The sequence below is a fragment of the Canis aureus genome, chromosome 2 (assembly GCF_053574225.1).
Source record: "Canis aureus isolate CA01 chromosome 2, VMU_Caureus_v.1.0, whole genome shotgun sequence".
In the NCBI taxonomy this organism is placed as follows: Eukaryota; Metazoa; Chordata; class Mammalia; order Carnivora; family Canidae; genus Canis; species Canis aureus.
In genome coordinates this window covers 31,817,899-31,837,211 of record NC_135612.1, presented here as the reverse complement: position 1 = coordinate 31,837,211, position 19,313 = coordinate 31,817,899, and the positions used below count along the sequence as shown (strand labels likewise).

Genomic DNA, 19,313 nt, shown 5'->3' with positions numbered 1-19,313 from the left:
AAAGTTACATATGCTTAGTTGAGGGGATATTATTATCTTTTTTTTAAGCAGCTGAAATCCAGAGTTCATATTTGTGCTGTACATTCTATGAGTACTGATAAACGTATGATGACATATGCAGCACTGTCGTATTGACGTATTCTCTGGCATAAAAATCCCCTATGATCCAACAATTCATTGCTTCCTCCCTCCCTCCTAGCCCCTGGTAACCTCTGATTTTTTGCTATCTCCATAGTTGGCCTTTTCCAGAATGTTACATAGTTAGAATCATATAGCATGTAGCCTTTTCAGATTCTTCTTTCACTTAGTAATATGGTTTTAAGGTTTCTTCATGATAGCTCATTTCTTTTTAGGGGTGATAAATATTCCGTTGTATAGATGTACCACATTTTATGCATTCATGTGCTGAAAGATATCTTAGTTGCTTCTACGTTTCAGCAGTTATGATTAAAGCTGCTATAAACATGAGTATGTGGAGTTTTGTATGAATGTAAGTTTCTAATCATTTGCATAAATACTAAGGAGTAAAATTGCTGGACTGTATGAGCAAGAGTATGTTTTGCTGTCTAAGAAATTACCAAGCTCTTTTCCAAAGTGGCTGTACAGTTTTGCAACAAATGAGATTTTTCTGTTGATACACATCCTTGCCAGCATTTGATGTGGTCAGTGTTTTTTTAACATTTTTAATAGGTTTTAAGCAGTGCCTCATTGATGCTTTAATTTCTAATTTCTTTGTGATATATGATCTTGAACATCTTTTTATGTGCTTCTATGCCATTGGTGTTTCATTTTTGGTGAAGTCTCTGTTCAAATCCCTCTCCAGCATTTGAGTTGTACATTTTCTTGTTGTTGAATTCTAGTATGAGCATACGTCCTAACTGAAAAGTATTTAACTGTACTTTAAAACATTTTTAAAATCTTTTTAAAAACTTAGAATAGATAGTTTGATATGAACTACTTAGCTCAGCATTGTCAGAAATGGAATACATATTTATTCACTTCAACTTTTTCATGACTTTATTCTTAGAAAAAGTTAAATTTCCATTATAATTGGATGCCACCTTCTTAACCTATTTATTAATTAACATTCGTATCCTTTCCTGGGTGAAAATGCACTAAGTGTCCTCTGAAATTCACACTCACAAGTCGCATGTGACAAATGGTGTGATATTGAAGACATTATGGAGAAATGGTATGTTTGTCAGAATCCTGAAGGAAGGGGGCAGGGCAAGATGGTGGAGGAGTAGGGTCCGCAAGTCACCTGTTTCCACCAACTTACATAGATAACTTTCAAATCATCATGAAAACCTATGAATTCGACCTGAGATTTAAAGAGAGAACAGCTGGAACGATGCAGACAGAAGGGTTTGAGCTTCTAACAAGGTAGGGAGGCAGAAAGAAAATAAAAAAGAATCAAGTGGGGGAAGGGCACTATAAGGAGGCGGGCTAAGGGGGCCGGCGGGAGCTTCCGCAACAGGAGAGCCCCGCGTGGGGAAGCAGGAACTTTAAAAATTTGCACCAGATGCTTCCCGGATGAAAGGCGCTCAGCAGGGAACTCGGGGGGAACCACAGGAGGGGCAGTGAGGCCTCCACATTCCCAGGGTCACTAACAGAGGAAGTGCAGCTGGGGATAGCATGACTCAGCCTGTGGGCCCAGCTCGGTGAAGGGCTGGAGGGTGGAGGGCAGGGCCCCGGGGAGAAGGCTGCTCCGGGCGGAGGGGGGTCAGGAGGGCGCTCCAGGCAGAGGGAGCTGGGCCCGGCCTTCGGGAGCCGCAGACCCGGAGCGCGACTCTAGCAGCACTGGCCCCGGAGCCCAGGGTGCCAGAGGACACAGCCCAGGATCCGGCGTTCCCCCCGGGACAGGGGGAGGCAAGGAGGGCACAGGACAGTGAACACCAGGCGCCCCCAGGCTGTGCAGGTCAGCGCCCCCCGCCCCCGGAGCATCCAGGCCAGTGCGGACTGGGAGCTGCAAATAGCTACTGCGGGGAGCTGACTCCAGAGCTGGGGATGGCCGCCCCCAGTGTTGTTCTTCCTCGTGTCACCCTGTGCCTGGGACAGAGTGGGGCCAAGGGGACAGGGGCCTCACAGGATAAACAGCTACCACTGAGCTGTGCACCTGGCAGGGGGCGGGGCAGATCCCCCAGGTGCACACACCTGATTGTCCGCACAACAGGCCCCTCCCCCAGACGACCAGCTGGAAGGACAGGGGAAGAGGAAGTTCTTGACCAAGCAGCACTGGAAAGCTCCAGGGGAAGTCAAGGGATTTACAGTATGTAGAACCAGAGGGTATCCCTCCTTTTTTTATTTTCTTCCTTTTTCCAGTACAACTCATTTTTATATCAGACTGTAAATTTCCAGTTTTTTTCTCTTTTCTCACCTTAACTACAATATTTTACCACCTCTTCATTTTTAAATTTCTTCCTTTTTGACTTTGATATTTTTACAATTACAGGTCTAGATATGCTTTCTACTTCTAGATTCCCTTCAACATACTCAATTTTGGGAGATACACAAAATATGCTCTTTTTGTTTTGTGTTTTTTCTTTTCTCGGCCTCATTTTGTCCTACAATGGCAGAAGGTAATACCTTCTAAAATATGACCACCATGTACCAGATCCAAGTGGTAACACCATGCTGGTTCATCCTGTGAGATGCCTGATTTCCATTCTGCCCTCTCTTTTATCTCATTTATGTTTTGGTGGTCAATATTGCACCCTTAAACAAATATTTCTGGTTTATATAAATTTGGGAATGAGCATCTTCTAATATACCAAACAATATTCTCAGAAACAAGAGGATCACCCCTTAGAACACCTCAGGTAGACTAAATTCTCTCTCCAATACAACTTCTTTGCCACCACCATCTCTCAATCCCGCCCCCCCCCTTTTTTCATACCCGTTTTTCTTTCTTTTTCTTTTCTTTTCCTTTTTATCTCTTCTTCTCTAGGATTCCTGGCCTCTTATTTTTTACTACTTAGTTGTAAAATGTGTTTTTCACTTTAGTGGTCCTTTTGTTTTATTTCATTCTCATCTTTGTTTTCAATTTCTGGTCTCTGACCTTGGCAGAATTATCTACAGTCAAATTTACTTAGGTCGTGGTTGATATTCTTGATGTAGCCCGTTCATACAGCCACTCTGCACTGAGAAAAATGACTAGAAAGAAGAATTCACCACAAAAGGAAGAATCAGAAACAATACTCTCTGCCACTGGTTACAGAATATGGATTACAATTCAATGTTAGAGGGCCAATAGAGAAGCACAATTATAAAGCTACTGGTGGCTCTGGAAAAAATCCTAAAAAATCAAGAGACTTCATGACTGCAGAATTTAGATCAAATCAGGCCGAAATGAAAAACCAATTAAATGAGATGCAATCCAAACTGGAGGTCGTAAGGATGACGGTTAAAAGGTAGAAGAAAGAGTGAGTGACACAGAAGACAAGTTGATGGCAAGGAAGGAAGCTGCCGACAAAAAGAGAAAAAAACCATTAAAAGATCATGAGGAAAGGATAATGGAAATAAGTGACAGCCTCAAAAGGAAAAATCTATGTTTAATTGGGTCCAGAGGGCACCAGAAAGGACATAGGGCCAGAAAGCATATTTGAAAATATCATAGCAGAGAACATCCCTAATTTGTGGTAGGAAACAGGCATTCAGATACAGGAGAAAGAGAAGGGGCCACCAAAATGAATAAAACCCAAAAAAACATCTCGACATTTAATAGTGAAACCTGCAAATTCCAAAGATAAAGAGAAAATCCTTAAAGCCTCAAGACACGAGAGACCCCTAACTTATATGGGGAGAAATATTATATTAATAGCAGACCTCTCCACAGAGACCCGGCAGGGCAGGAAAGGCTGACAGGATATATCCAGGGTCCTAAAGGAGAAGAACATGCCGTCAAGAATGCTTTTTCTCTCTCCAGAGAGCCAGCAAGTCTCTCATTCAGAATAGGAGAAGAGATAAAGAGCTTTCAAGATACACAGAAACTAAAGAATATGTGATCACCTAACAAGCTTCAAAAGAAATATTAAGGGGGACCCTCTAAAGAAAGATGAAGCCTAAAGAAACAACTGACAAAAACAGGGACTGAATATCATGATGACACTAAATTCTTATCTTTCAACAGTACCTCTGAATGTCAATAGGCTTAATGATGCCATCAAAAGATGCAGGATTTCAGACTGGTTAAAAAAACAAGACCCAACTATTTGCTGTTTCGCAGACACTCATTTTAGACCTAAGGACACTTACAGCCTGTAAATGAAAGGTTGGAGAACCATTTGCCATTCAAAGGGTCCTGAAAGGAAAGCAGGGGCAGCAATCCTCACATCAGATAAATTAAAGTTTATCCCAAAGACTGTAGTAACAGATGAAGAGGGACACTATATCATACTTAAAGGGCATATCCAACAAGAGGACCTAACAATCATGAATATTTATGCCCCAAATGTGGGAGCTGCCAAGTATATCAATCAGTTAATAACCAAAGTTAAGACATACTTAGATAATAATACACTAATACTGGGAGACTTTAAGACAGAGCTTTCTCCAACTGACAGATCTTCTAAGCACAACATCTCCAAAGACCCACAAGCTTTCAATGATACACTGGACCAGGTAGATTCCGCAGATATTTACAGAACTTTGCATGCCAATGCAACTGAATACACATTCTTCTTAAGTGCACATGGAACTTTCTCCAAAATAGACCACATACTGGGTCACAAATCAGGTCTCAACCGATACCAAAAGATTGGGATTGTCCTTTGCATATTTTCAGACCACAATGCTTTGAATCTAGAACTCAATCACAAGAAGAAATTTGGAAGAAACTCAAACACAAGGAGGTTAAAGAGCATCCTGCTAAAAGATGAACGGGTCCCCCAGGGAAATAGAGAAGAATTAAAAAGATTCATGAAAACTACTGAAAATGATGATACTGTTCAAATCTTGAAATACAGCGAAAGGAGTCCTATGAGGAAAATACATCGCAATACAAGCCTCCCTCAAAAATTGAAAAAACTAAAAAAAAATTTTTTTTGAAAAAACTCAAATACACAAGCTAACCTTACCAGGAAGTGGTTCTTTGAAAGAATTAATAAGATAGATAAACCCTTAGCCAGCCTTACTTAAAACAAAGGAGAAAAGACTCTAATTAATAAGTCACGAATGAAGGACAGCCCAGGTGGCTCAGCGGTATACCTCCACCTTCAGTCTAGTGCCTGATCCTGGAGACCCGAGATAGAGTCCCAAGTCGGACTCCCTGCATGGAGTCTGCTTCTCCCTTTGCCTGTGTCTCTGCCTCTCTCTCTCTCTCTCTCTCTCTGTCTCATAAATAAATATTTTTGTAAAAGTCACGAATGAAAAAGGAGAGATCACAACCAATACCAAGGGCTTACAAATGATTTTAAAACTTATTATGAGTAGCTATACCCCAATAAATTAGGTAATCTAGAAGAAATGGATACACTTCTGGAAAACCACAAACTACCAAAACTGGAATAGGAAGAGATAGAAAACCCGAAATGGCCAATAAGCAGGGAGGTAATTGAAGCAGTCATCCAAAGCCTCCTAAGACACAAAAGTCCAAGACCAGATAGCATCCCAGGGGAATTAAACCAAGCTTAAAAAAGAAACAAAACCTATTCTACTAACGCTGTTCCAAAAGATACAGAAAGGGATGGCATACTTCCAAACACTTTCTATGAGGCCAGCATCACCTGAATTTCAAAACCAGACAAAGATCCCATAAAAAAGAATTATAGACCAATATCCCTGATGAACAAACATGCAAAAATTCTCAACAAGATACTAGCCAAAAGGATCCAACAGTCCATTAAGATTATTCACCATGACCAAGTGGGATTCATCCCCGGGATGCAAGGTTGGTACAAAACTCATAAAGCAATCAAAATGGAATTTCACATCAACAAGAGAAAAACCAAGAACCATATGATCCTCTCAATAGATGCAGAGAAAGCATTTGACAAAATACAGCATCCATTCCTGATCAAAACTCTTCAGAGTGGAGGCATAGAGGGAAAATTCCTCAGCATCTTAAAAAACGTCTATGAAAAGCCCACAGCAAATATCATCCTCAATGGGGAAGCACTGGGAGCCTTTCCCCTCAGATCAGGAACACGAAAGGGATGTCAACTCTCACCACTGCTATTCAACATAGTACTAGAAGTCCTAGCCTCAGCAATCAGACAACAAAATGACATTAAAGGCATTCAAATCGACAAAGAAGTCAAACCCTCCCTCTTCTCAGATGACATGACACCGTACGTAGAAAAAGATTCCACCCCAAGATTGCTAGAACTCATACAGCAATTTGGCAGTGTGGCAGGATACAAAATCAATGCCCAGAAGTCAGTGGCATTTCTATACACTAACAATGAGACTGAAGAAAGAGAAAAGAAGGAGTCACTACCATTTACAATTGCACCCAAAGGTATAAAATACCTAGGAGTAAACCTAACCAAAGAGGTAAAGGATCTATACCCTAAAAACTACAGAACACTTCTAAAAGAAATTGAGGAAGACACAAGGAGATGGAAAAATATTCCATGCTCCTGGATTGAAAGAATTAATATTGTGAAAATGTCAATGTTACCCAGGGCAATTTACACGTTTAATGCAATCCCTATCAAAATACCATGGACTTTCTTCAGAGAGTTGGAACAAATCATCTTAAGATTTGTGTGGAATCAGAAAATACCCCAAATAGCCCCAAAGACCCCAGAGTTGGGGGCATCACAATGCCAGATTTCAGGTTGTACTACAAAGCTTTGGTCATCAAGTCAGTGTTGTACTGGCACAAAAACAGACAAATAGACCAATGGAACAGAATAGAGAACCCAGAAGTGGACCCTCAGCTTTATGGTCAACTAATATTCGACAAAGCAGTAAAGACTATCCACTGGAAGAAAGTCTCTTCGATAAATGGTGTGGGGACAACTCGACGTGTAGAAGAATGAAACTAGAGCATTCTCTTACACCATACACAAAGATAAACTCAAAATGGATGAAAGATCTAAATGTGAGACAAGATTCCATCAAAATCCTAGAGGAGAACACGGGCAACACCTTTTTTGAACTCAGCCACAGTAACTTCTTGCAAGATACATCCACGAGGCAAAAGAAACAAAAACAAAAATGAACTATTGGGACTTCATCAAGATAAGAAGCTTTTGCACAGCAAAGGATACAGTCAACAAAACTAAAAGACAACCTACAGAATGGGAGAAGATATTCTCAAATGACGTATCAGATAAAGAGCTAGTTTCCAAAATCTATAAAGAACTTATTAAACTCAACAGCAAAGAAACAAACAATCCAATCATGAAATGGGCAGAAGACATGAACAGAAATCTCACAGAGGAAGACATAGACATGGCCAACACACACATGAGAAAATGCTCTGCATCACTTGCCTTCAGGGAAATACAAATCAAAACCACAATGAGATACCACCTCACACCAGTGAGAATGGGGAAAATTAACAAGGCAGGAAACCACAAATGTTGGAGAGGATGCGGAGAAAAAGGAACCCTCTTACACTGTTGGTGGGAATGTGTTATTCTGTATGTTGGCAAATTGAACACCAATAAAAAATAAATTGATTATTAAAAGAAATGAACTTTTGGGACTTCAAGATAAGAAGCCTCTGCACAGCAAAAGAAACAGTCTACAAAACTAAAGGACAACCTACAGAATGGGAGAAGAGATTTGCAAATGACGTATTATTTAAAGGACCAATATCCAAGATCTATAAAGAACTTATGAAACTCAACTGCAAAGAAACATAATCCAACCATGAAATGGGCAAAAGACATGAACAGAAATCTCACACAGGAAGACCTAGACATGGCCAACAAGCACATGAGAAAATGCTCCTCATCACTGGCCATCAGGGAAATACAAATCAAATCCACAATGAAATACCACCTCACAGTAGTGAGAATGGTGAAAAGTAACAAAACAGGAAATAACAAATGTTGGAGAGGATGTGGAGAAAGGGGAACCCTCTTGCCCTGTCGGTGGGAATGTGAAGTGGTGTACCCACTCTGGAAAACTGTGTGGAGGTTCCTCACAGAGTTAAAAATAGATCTCTCCTACGACCCAGCAATTGCACTGCTGGGGATTTACCCCAAAGTTACAGATGTAGTGAAACACCACGACACCTGCACCCCGATGTTTCTAGCAGCAATGTCCACAATAGCCAAACTGTGGAAGGAGCCTCGATGTCCATCAACAGATGAATGGATAAAGAAGATATGGTCTATGTGTATAATGGAATATTCCTCAGCCATTAGAAATGAGAAATACCCACCATTTGCTTCGACATGGACGGAACTGGAGTGTATTATGCTGAGTGAAACAAATCAATCAGAGAATGACATTCATTACATGGTCTCATTCTTTGGGGAATATAAAAATTAATGAAAGGGAATAAAGAGGAAAGGAGATAAAATGAGTGAAAATATCTATGAGGGTGACAAAAATTTAGACGCCTTCATCTGGGAAACGAACAAGAGGTAGTGGAAAGGCAGGTGGCCGGGGCTTGCAGTGACTGTGTGATGGGCTCTGAGGGGTGCACTTGGTGGGATGAGCACTGGATGTTATGCTAAATGCAGGCAAATTGAACTCCAATGAAAAAAAAAAGGAGTATGGTTCCTCAACTTGAGGGATGAAGGGTGTTCTAAAAAACAGAGATTATATGATATAATAATATCAAATATTTATTGGGCTCCTGAAATAAGCTTTAGGTTACTTAATTTGTGCTCGTCAAGTAAATAAAAAATCAGTAAAATAAAAATTCATGCAACTTTGTAGTTAAAATAAAACCAAGAAACTGAGTGCTTAAATAAGCTTGGTAGAAGTCATTTAAAGGAAGTTAAGCATATCATAAAAACACACACAATACTTTGAAGCCAGAATTTAGCAGTATAACTTAGTAGAAATACATTTGGTCTATAGCAATTAGACTTGTCAAAGTTGCTTTTAGGTGAAGGGATGATTCATTATGTATCCTCATGTCTAGGTAAAAAGAAAGGAACAAACAAATGAAAAAGGAAAATGATATGTATTATCTATATCATCCTATTTTTCTCAGTGTCAGTATGCTGATGATAAGAGTGTGGCTACTTCCCACAAGGCACCTGAAAATCCCAGACACTAGTAACCATTAATCACCTTAATAATTTTTAAGTGATTAAATTTATATTGTGGTATATGTGTGTGTGTGTGTGTGTGTGTATGATTGTGGTTGGTAGCATCCAAATATGATCAGATATGTCACTTGGACAAGGCAAAAAGCTTCCATTTCACTTTCTTTTTTTTTTTTTTTAATTTTTATTTATTTATGACAGTCACACAGAGAGAGAGAGGGAGGCAGAGACACAGGCAGAGGGAGAAGCAGGCTCCATGCACCGGGAGCCCGACGTGGGACTCGATCCCGGGTCTCCAGGATCGCGCCCTGGGCCAAAGGCAGGCGCCAAACCGCTGCGCCACCCAGGGATCCCCCATTTCACTTTCATAAATAAATGTACCAAGAGGATGCCACCGTTTACAGAGTGTTAATATGCATCCTTAGGTGGACTTGGCCTTTATCTGAATCTATCTAATCTGAAAGTTATGTGTGCTTTGCATACAACCAAATAGGCCAAATGAAGTTGACTAGTAAAATTGGATGGTATTTTCTTTGCCTAAGAACTCTTTCCCTCTCTTTTTTAAGCAAGGGGAGATGGCTTATTTTTTATGTGCGATAGGCAACAATATAATCCCATATACTACAATAGGTGACTCTTATCAAAATTAGACTGAGACAATTTAGAGAAAAAACAATACTATCGGCTAAGATGTATGTTTATATATCCTCATAAACCACAGGCTTGGGTAAAGGTCCCTAGAGAGCTTCATTACCAAACCAAATGATGCTAGTTGTCTTTATTATGATTAATAGAAGGATGGTTGCATGTTATTGTCTTTCCTTTAAGTAATAACCCCAATTAAAAAATTTCTTCACTCATGAAATTTGTTCTTAATGACAGAGTTTATATAATATACATATGCACACATACATATATACGGAGAGGTGGGCAGGGGGTTGGGGTGACTGTGTGATGGGCACTAAGGAGGGCACTTGGTGGGATGAGCACTGGGTATTATGATAAATGTTGGCAATCAATATACATATGATTTAATAACTAAAAAATACTAATGCCATATGCTTTTTGAATAAATGATGCAGGGATAAATAGCAACACATATATAATACTTGAAGCATATACATTTATATAAGAAGTGATTCAGTCATTTCTTTGTATTATGTCATGGGAAAACATTACAGATCATTCCATGATGATTTTGTGCTTAAATTCATATAAAGAGAATTTGTAATATAGGAACACTGAATCCAAAATGCCATAAATAACTGTATTCCTGAGAAGTGATAAAACTAAGAGAGAAGAAGTAAAACAATGAATTTTCTATTGGTTCTCCGGCAAAATTGCTGTGTGTATAGTATTAACCTTAAAAACAAAACAGCTGGTTATTTTACCAGAAAAAAAAAAAAGGGTTTATTTGGGAATAATGAATAACAGAGAATTACCGTTTGGGTCATGAAAGCTATGGGCAAATCCAACAAAGAAGAAGAATGCTATTTTCTGGAGAAGAAGGTGGAGGTTGGGAAGAGTTGCTCTGAACAAAAGTTTATTGAGAAAAGCAAGTATTTAGGGTGATGATGATCTCTCACCGGCTGAATTGCAAGAGTAGTTGATTTATTGTTAGAGAAGCAGTGTACATCTTTCCTCTTTGGGGCCTGTAATTGATTATTGTTTCCTGCCCTCCATTTTTCTGCTGAGGTCTGTGACTGACAATTCTTCCTGTAGTTGATATTGAGTGGTATGGCTCCCTCCTTCCAGCTCCCTCTTCTAGCATCCAAAGTCGGCTTGATTGAGGTTTCCCACTTTAAATTTTTCACAATATTTTAGTTATAAATTACGATCAGATCAATGGTTTTGAGAAAAGTATCTTTTTCACAACGTCCTTAAATGCTTCTTTCACCTGCTGGTTCCTTAAAGTGTAAATAAATGGATTCAGCATGAGAGCAACAGAGGTACTGAGCATAGCCACACCTTTTGTCAAAGCAACCCCTTCCTTTGCTGATGTTTTGACATACATGAAGATGCAGCTCCCATAAGAGATAGAGACAACTATCATATGGGAGGAGCAGGTTGAGAAGGCCTTTTTTCTTTGTTGAGCTGAAGGGATTTTCAGAATTGTTCTAAGGATGTAAGAGTGGGAGAGAATTACTAACATCAAAGTGGACATAAGAGTAAGTATGGCTAAAACAAAGCTCATGAGCTCTAGAGTACTTGTGTCTGTGCAAGACATTTGGAGTAAAGGAGCAGAATCATAGGTGAAGTGGTCAATGACATTGGAGTCACAGAAATCCAACTGCAGCCCCATGGCTAGTGGTGGGAAGATTACCAAGAAACCAGCCACCCAAGAGCTGACTACAAGCTGGTAGCAAATCTTGTTACTCATGGTGGTTGTATAATGTAGAAGCTTGCAGATAGCCGCATAATGATCATAGGACATAGCAGCCAGAAGAAAAACTGGTTAGCCAAGGAGGACAAAGAAAAATAGCTGAGCTACACAAGCATTATAGGAAATAGATTTGTCTCCAGTTACGATGCTGATGAAAAATCTAGGATTACAGACAGAAGTGAATGCAATTTCTAAGGAGAAATCCGGAGGAAAAAATACATGGGAGCCTCCAGGTGGGAATCCAGCAGGGTAAGAATGATGATGGTGAGATTTCCAGTAATAGTCAGTACGTAGGTGAGAAATAGAAAGAGGAAATTTACAGCCTGTATTTCTGGATTGTCGGTCAGACCCAGGAGGATGAAGTTGGTCACTGATGTTCTATTATTCATTTCTGGGTGGTTGAGCTTTCACAAATCTTACTGAGAAAATCAATACAGACAATAATAAATCAGTTAGACAAGCTTAAATATCTGCCCCTATTTTCTTAATGTTATTTTCACAAAAAGTACCTCGCAGCTTAAACATTTTTTCTTCCGTAAATACATTCTTCATTTTCCCCAATTCTTTTATATATTTTATGGGTATACCTTCTGTGTTTAATATCAATCTTATTGGGATCCCTGGGTGGCGCAGCGGTTTGGCGCCTGCCTTTGGCCCAGGGCGCGATCCTGGAGACCTGGGATCGAATCCCACGTCGGGCTCCCGGTGCATGGAGCCTGCTTCTCCCTCTGCCTGTGTCTCTGCCTCTCTCTCTCTCTCTCTGACTATCATAAATAAATAAAAATTTTGAAAAAAAATATCAATCTTGTTGATTGATTGTCAGATTATTGACATCTGAATAATGTCCTCTAATTCTCTGCTACATGTTTACCCTGCCTCCATTTTTTTACAAATGTTACATGGGAACTGTACTCATTGAGCATGAGCTCTTCTCATGCTTCACTTTTCCCCCCTAAAATATAGAAGACATTATGTTTTTCTTATGTCATCTTTTCTGAGCATAAAATTCCTACTGCCGATGGAAATTAGTGATCAACCCAACCCTAATTAATACTTTCTAGTGAAAATTCTGAGGGTTCTTTTTGGGAAGTACTGAATACTACCTCTATCAGTTTATTTATTGCCATTTTTATTGCAAAAATTCAGAGATCAGGTCATTCTAATGTTGTATTCTGAACTTGTATTTGTATTAAACAAATAGTTTATATATGTAGTACCCATATTTTCTCAAGCCGTTATACATTCTATTTTCAGATACTAATTGAGCCTTTGGACTCCTATCTTTATTCTTGATTCTTTAAAAATATGATGTTTTCTAAACCATGAAACAGACTCTTAACTATAGGAACAATCTGATGGTTACCAGAGGGGAGGGGGAGATGGGTGAAATAGGTGATAGGGATTAAGGAATGCTCTTGTTATGCTGAGCATTCGATGATGAATGGAATTGTTGAATCACTGCATTATACATCTGAAAATAATATGGCACGATATGTTAACTATATTGGAATTAAAATTTTAAAGAAAGGTATCTTTATATGAAATTTAATTAACTGTCATTTTCACTTCATTATTTAAAAATTCCTAATAGTTTTTTAAAATCTAGTTAACAGTTGAACATCTAAGAATATGTTCACAAAATATTGTTAATGAAGTTCAGAAGAACTCATATATAGAAATTAGATACAAACACTTTGCATAGATTATTTAGAACTATCTTGGACACCACACCAGGACTATCCATCAAGTCTTTCTAAAGTATAAATGTACCCACATTAAGGAAAATATGCCATGTTCCACATATTTCAGTTAATTGGTAAAAATTACCATTTAAAATATTTTTACAATTCAATTTATTAATTTAACTATTGAATATATATTCAACACACCACTCACTGCTATATAATGAATAGAAGTTGAAACATCCGACAAATAAAAACTGAGAATACTTAAACATTATCAAAAGACTGATGGTTAATGTGAAATATTGAATGAAAACTAATGTACTCAATTATGTTAAATAAAAAAACAAACAAGTGGTAGGCTAATGCTTCATGGAGAAATAACTATTTTCATTGTCTTCCCACAAAGCTGTGTATTTCTTTATAAAAACCTTGATGTTTCACCCCAAAACATCTAATAGAAATAGATGTTTCTATTCTAAAAATAGAATTTTTTTCATGTTTTACCTCAACATCGTCTCAAATCTAGAATCCTGAAATATTCCACCTGCTATCATATTACCAAATCTTCAAATAAAAGTCATAAAAGGAAAAGAACCTAGAATTATTTTTTGATAAGCTATTCTACTATTTCACAGAGGGCGATTTCCATTTATTTTCCTGAGGAAAAGGTAAACCTAGCACCTCTAATGTATTTTTCTATGGAAATGTTTTTTTTATTTCAGAAACATCCTTTGACATAAATTCTTAATGACTTATGGGAAAATAGTAATAGGGTACTGATGAATCATGCACAAGATCAACTTTGGTTAGTATATTTTAATAGGTTTATTATGGGACTCGTGTCCCAGGAGAAGTCTAAGAAAATTATCCAGCAGGATAATGATGAAGTATTTGGGGGCGGAGAGAATCCAGGTAAAACCAAACATACATTTTCTAATGTTCATATTCCTATGCCTTGTATCACTTCTAACACTCTGGGGAATCAGTTTATTATATGACAGGGAAATGGGCAGAGACTACTGAGAAGAAAGCGGGCAGCCTTGGTGGCTCGGCGGTTTAGCGCTGCCTTCAGCCCAGGGCGTGATCCCGGAGACCCAGGATCAAGTCCTGCATCAGGCTTTCTGCATGGAGCCTGCTTCTCCCTCTGCCTCTCTCTCTCTCTCTCTCTCTCTCTCTCTCTCTCTCTTTCTCTCATGAATAAATAAAATCTTTAAAAAAGAGAAATAAGCACTTAGTTCTACTGCTTATGAAATAATTTTAGAATTACTGAAGACTTTTGATATATAGCATTCCAACTAAAAATTCCATAGGGAATATTTCTTTGATTGAGCTAAACAACTATATGGGGACACCGGGTCGGCTCAGTCCATTAAAGATCTGACTTTTGATATAAGCTCCGGTCTTGATCACAGGGGTTTTGTGCCAACACCATACTGTCTTGATAATCAGAGCTTTGAACTACAACTTGAAATCTGGCATTGTGATGCCCCCGGCTTTAGTATTCTTTTTCATATTCACCTGACTATCCAGGGTCTTTTCTGATTCCACACAATTCTATTTGTTCCAACTCTCTGATGAAATATCATGATATTTAGATAGGGATTGCATTGAAGGTATAAACTGACCTGGTTGCACAGATATTTTCACAATATTAATTCTTCCAATCCATGAGCATGGAATATTTTTCCATCTCTTTGTGTCTTCCTCAATTTCTTTCAGAAGTGTTATGCAGTTCTTAGGGTAGAGATCCTTTACCTCTTTGCTTAGGTTTATTCCTAGGTATCTTATGCATTTGGGTGCAATTGTAAATGGGATTGACTCCTTAATTTCTCTTTCTTCAGTCTCAGTGTATGGAAATGCCACTGACTTCTGGGCATTAATTTTGTATCCTGCCATGCTGCCAAATTGCTGTATGAGTTCTAGCAATCTTGGAGTGGAGTATATGGGGTTTTCCACGTACAGTATTATGTCATCTGCAAAGGGGGAGAATTTGACGACTTCTCGGCCAATGCTTTGAGGGAGGATTTTAATGCGATGTCTTTCCCCCTCAGAACTGCTTTTGCTGTACCCAAAGATTTTGAATGGTTGTATCTTCATTTTCATTAGTTTCCATGAATCTTTTTAATTCTTCTCTAATTTCCAGGTTGACCCTTTCTTCTTTTAGCAAGATGGTCATTAACCTCCACGTGTTTGAAATCCTTCCAAACTACTTGTGGTTTCGTTCTAATTTCAAAGCACTATGGTCTAAAAATATGCAGGGGACAATCCAAATATTTCGGTATCAGTTGAGACTTGATTTGTGACTCAGTATGTGGTCCATTCTGGAGAAAGTTCCAGGTGCACTTGAGAAGAAGTGTATTCAGTTGCGATTGGATGTAAAGTTCTGTAAATATCTGTGAAATCCACCTGGTCCAGTGAGTCATTAAAAGCTCTTGTTTCTCCTTTCCCCTTTCTTCCCTTTCACTATATTTTATATTCCCCAAATGAATGAAACCATATACTGTTTGTCCATCGCTGATTGACTTATTTCACTAAGCATAATACCCTCCAGTTCCATCCACGTTGAAGTAAAAGGTAGGTATTTGTCGTTTATTTTTTTTTAATTTATTTTTTATTGGTGTTCAATTTACTAACATACAGAATAACCCCCAGTGCCCGTCACCCATTCACTCCCACCCCCCACCCTTCTCCCCTTCCACCACCCTAGTTCGTTTCCCAGAGTTAGCAGTCTTTACGTTCTGTCTCCCTTTCTGATATTTCCCACACATTTCTTCTCCCTTCCCTTATATTCCCTTTCACTATGATTTATATTCCCCAAATGAATGAGAACATACACTGTTTGTCCTTCTCTGATTGACTTACTTCACTCAGCATAATACCCTCCAGTTCCATCCACGTTGAAGCAAATGGTGGGTATTTGTCATTTCTAATAGCTGAGTAATATTCCATTGTATACATAAACCACATCTTCTTTATCCATTCATCTTTCAATGGACACCGAGGCTCCTTCCACAGTTTGGCTATCGTGGCCATTGCTGCTATAAACATCGGGGTGCAGGTGTCCCGGCGTTTCATTGCATCTGTATCTTTGGGGTAAATCCCCAGCAGTGCAATTGCTGGGTCGTAGGGCAGGTCTATTTTTAACTGTTTGAGGAACCTCCACACAGTTTTCCAGAGTGGCTGCACCAGTTCACATTCCCACCAACAGTGTAAGAGGGTTCCCTTTTCTCCACATCCTCTCCAACATTTGTGGTTTCCTGCCTTGTTAATTTTCCCCATTCTCACTGGTGTGAGGTGGTATCTCATTGTGGTTTTGATTTGTATTTCCCTGATGGCAAGTGATGCAGAGCGTTTTCTCATATGCATGTTGGCCATGTGTATGTCTTCCTCTGTGAGATTTCTGTTCATGTCTTTTGCCCATTTCATGATTGGATTGTTTGTTTCTTTGGTGTTGAGTTTAATAAGTTCTTTATAGATCTTGGAAACTAGCCCTTTATCTGATATGTCATTTGCAAATATCTTCTCTCATTCTGTAGGTTGTCTTTGAGTTTTGTTGACTGTATCCTTTGCTGTGCAAAAGCTTCTTATCTTGATGAAGTCCCAATAGTTCATTTTTGCTTTTGTTTCTTTTGCCTTCGTGGATGTATCTTGCAAGAAGTTACTATGGCCGAGTTCAAAAAGGGTGTTGCCTGTGTTCTTCTCTAGGATTTTGATGGAATCTTGTCTCACATTTAGATCTTTCATCCATTTTGAGTTTATCTTTGTGCATGGTGCAAGAGAGTGGTCTAGTTTCATTCTTCTGCATGTGGATGTCCAATTTTCCCAGCACCATTTATTGAAGAGACTGTCTTTCTTCCAATGGATAGTCTTTCCTCCTTTATCGAATATTAGTTGACCATAAAGTTCAGGGTCCACTTCTGGATTCTCTATTCTGTTCCACTGCTCTATGCATCTGTTTCTGTGCCAGTACCACACTGTCTTGATGATCACAGCTTTGTAGTACAACCTGAAATCTGGAATTGTGATGCCCCCAGATATGGTTTTCTTTTTTAAAATTCCCCTGGCTATTCGGGGTCTTTTCTGATTCCACACAAATCTTAAAATAATTTGTTCTAACTCTCTGAAGAAAGTCCATGGTATTTTGATAGGGATTTCATTAAACGTGTATATTGCCCTGGGTAACATTCACATTTTCACAATATTAATTCTGCCAATCCATGAGCATGGAATATTTTTCCATCTCTTTGTGTCTTCCTCAATTTCTTTCAGAAGTGTTCTATAGTTTTGAGGGTATAGATCCTTTACATTTTGGTTAGGTTTATTCCTAGGTATCTTATGCTTTTGGGTGCAATTGTAAATGGGATTGACTCCTTAATTTCTCTTTCTTCAGGCTCATTGTTAGTGTATAGAAATGCCACTGATTTCTGGGCATTGATTTTGTATCCTGCCACGCTACCGAATTGCTGTATGAGTTCTAGCAATCTTGGGGTGGAGACTTTTGGGTTTTCTATGTAGAGTATCATGTCATCAGCGAAGAGGGAGACTTCGACTTCTTCTTTGCCAATTTGAATGCCTTTAAGGTCTTTTTGTAGTCTGATTGCTGAGGCTAGGACTTCCAGTACTATGTTGAACAGCAGTGGTGAGAGTGGACATCCCTGTCTTGTTCCTGATCTTAGGGGAAGGGCTCCCACCGCTTCCCCATTGAGAATGATATTTGCTGTGAGCTTTTCATAGATGGCTTTTAAGATGTCGAGGAACGTTCCCTCTATCCCTACACTCTGAAGAGTTTTGATCAGGAATGGATGCTGTATTTTGTCAAATGCTTTCTCTGCATCTAATGAGAGGATCATATGGTTCTTGGTTTTTTTTGCTGATATGATGAATCACATTGATTGTTTTACGGGTGTTGAACCAGCCTTGTGTCCCAGGGATAAATCCTACTTGGTCATGGTAATAATTTTCTTAATGTATTGTTGGATCCTATTGGCCAGTATCTTGTTGAGAATTTTTGCATCCATGTTCATCAGGGATATTGGTCTGTAATTCTCCTTTTTGGTGGGGTCTTTGTCTGGTTTTGGAATTAAGGTGATGCTGGCCTCCTAGAACGAATTTGGAAGTACTCCATCTCTTTCTATCTTTCCAAACAGCTTTAGGAGAATAGGTATGGTTTCTTCTTTAAACGTTTGATAAAATTCCCCAGGGAAGCCATCTGGCCCTGGACTTTTGTGTCTTTGGAGATTTTTGATGACTGCTTCAATTTCCTCCCTGGTTATTGGCCTGTTCAGGTTTTCTATTTCTTCCTGTTCCAGTTTTGGTAGTTTGTGGCTTTCCAAGAATGCGTCCATTTCTCCTAGATTGCCTAATTTATTGGCATATAGCTGTTCATAATATGTTTTTAAAATCGTTTGTATTTCCTTGGTGTTGGTAGTGATCTCTCCTTTCTCATTCATGATTTTAGTAATTTGAGTCTTCTCTCTCTTCTTTTAATAAGGCTGCCTAATGGTTTATCTATCTTATTAATTCTTTCAAAGAACCAACTCCTGGTTCTGTTGATCTGTTCCACAGTTCTTCTGGTCTCGATTTCGTTGAGTTCTGCTCGAATCTTTATTAACTCCCTTCTTCTCTTGGGTGTAGGATCTATTTGCTGTTTTTTCTCTAGCTCCTTTATGTGTAAGGTTAGCTTTTGTATTTGAGTTCTTTCCAGTTTTTGAATGAATGCTTGTATTGCGATGTATTTCCCCCTTAGGACTGCTTTTGCTGCATCCCAAAGATTTTAGATGGTTGTATCTTCATTCTCATTAGTTTCCATGAATGTTTTTAATTCTTCCTTAATTTCCTGGTTGACCCTTTCATCTTTTAGCAGGATGGTCCTTAACCTCCATGTGTTTGAGGTCCTTCCAAACTTCTTGTTGTGATTTAGTTCTAATTTCAAGGCATTATGACTGAGAATATGCAGGGGACGATCCCAATCTTTTGGTATCGGTTCAGACCCGATTTGTGACCCAATATGTGGTCTATTCTGGAGAAAGTTCCATGTGCGCTTGAGAAGAATGTGTATTCAGTTGAGTT

At 38.9% G+C, this 19,313-nt stretch overlaps 1 pseudogene; it reads right to left on the bottom strand.

Annotated features, from left to right (window-relative positions):
* Window positions 1-11,013: 11,013 nt before the first annotated feature.
* LOC144290358 (olfactory receptor 6C76-like) lies at window positions 11,014-11,948 on the bottom strand (annotated as a pseudogene).
* Between the last annotated feature and the right edge of the window lie 7,365 nt (window positions 11,949-19,313).